Here is a 1,585-nt window from a genome sequence, read left to right on the forward strand (position 1 = left end):
TTTGGTTGCTGGTTCCACGTTCTTCATTTTTTTTGTCTTGTTACAAAAAAAAAAAATAAAAAAAAATAAAAAAAAAATTTTGTTACACGTTCTCAAGTTCTCAATTCTAAAAGTGTATTCCTACTTTCTTACTTTTTTTTTCACGTTCACACGTTATTCAATTTTTTTTTTTAGTTGTAGTTTTTTTTCCTTTTTAATTTTAAAATTAATTGTGATTTGATTTTGTAATCTTTTATTTTTGGTAAATTAGGATTTTATTTGTTTCCACATTTGTATATTTTAATTGTTGCCTTATTTAATTTTTCCTTTTACAGTTTCATTAACTCTTAGAATTATAACTAGGATTGTAATTAATTGACTAATTTAGATTCTTAACTAGGATTTTCATAATTTGGTAGATTTTCGTTTTTGACTTTAGGAATAGTTTCCATTAATTAGATTACATTTCATAATTTACTCAATAAAATTTAATAATTGATTTTGAGAATAATTGTGTGGTTATGTGAAAAGTATAATCTGAGAGAGTTCTGTCTAGGAAAGTTGGTACTTAAGCAGGCCTCGCCCCACCAATCTTTCCTGGGAACGTTGCTCTGTCTAGGAGACTATTCATTGAGCCAAGAGCTATAGCCTTTCCTGGGAGCACTCTCGGTGGTTACAATTTACGTTACTATATAATTATTTTCTTTTTGATTAAAAAAAAAAGAAAAAAAGAAAAAAAATATAATAATAAATAAAAAAAAGAAAAAAAAGGTGAAACGTTATAGGGTGAATGAATCGTTATAGAGACGAACTAGGGAGATTCGCAGTAAGACCGGAGAACCTTAGTGAAATTTCTTCCCACACGTCTAGTCCTCCTTCGACCTCAGCCTCATTAGCAGTTGCAAATCCGTTCGCAATGGCTCAAAACGAGGAGGTCCGCAGAAGACGTTGAACGATTATCTCCACCCTACGCGTATGGCCACACCATCATGCATAATGTTTCCCCCAAATATGCCGAATTTGGGAATTTGGATTCCAAGCCAGGCATGATCCAACTCCTGCCGACCTTTCACGGGTTAGAAAGCGAGAATCCATACGTTCATATTAGGGAGTTTGAAGAAGTAGTGGCCACTTTTCACAACCGAGCTGAAGCCGTGGACTCAGTGCGATTAAAATTCTTTCCTTTCTTTTTGAAGGAAAAGGCTAAAAGCTGGTTGTACTCTCTGCGACCTAGGTCAATTGGAAGTTAGGAAGAAATGATGACATCATTTTTCAACAAGTATTTCCCTCACCATAAGACCAATGGTCTGAAGCGACAGATCTCGACCTTTACCCAAAAGGACAATGAAACTCTGTATCAAGTTTGGGAACGGTTCAAGGATCTGTTAAATCAGTGTCCCCACCATGGTTACGAGAGTTGGCGCCTCGTCAGTTATTTCTACGAAGGACTCACGATTCGAGAGCGCCAATTTGTGGAGATGATGTGCAATGGTGAATTTCTCCAAAAGGATCCCGAGGAGGCTTTTGAGTATCTCAACGAGTTAGCCGAAAAAGCCCACACTTGAACCGGACCTAGTGCTACTGACAGCACCAATAGGTCCCGACC

The 1,585-nt window shown here is 36.3% G+C and overlaps 1 non-coding gene and 1 pseudogene across 1 annotated transcript; one reads left to right on the forward strand and one right to left on the reverse strand.

Moving 5' to 3' along the window:
• The window catches only part of LOC112090926, a 13,946-nt pseudogene that overhangs the window by 4,590 nt on the left and 7,771 nt on the right, over positions 1-1,585 (forward strand).
• On the reverse strand, positions 1,284-1,390 carry LOC112090930. Its single transcript, XR_002901906.1, has one exon. It is a non-coding gene; the product is annotated as a small nucleolar RNA R71 (small nucleolar RNA).

The sequence above is a fragment of the Morus notabilis genome, unplaced genomic scaffold (assembly GCF_000414095.1).
Source record: "Morus notabilis unplaced genomic scaffold, ASM41409v2 Scaffold322, whole genome shotgun sequence".
Taxonomy (NCBI): domain Eukaryota; kingdom Viridiplantae; phylum Streptophyta; class Magnoliopsida; order Rosales; family Moraceae; genus Morus; species Morus notabilis.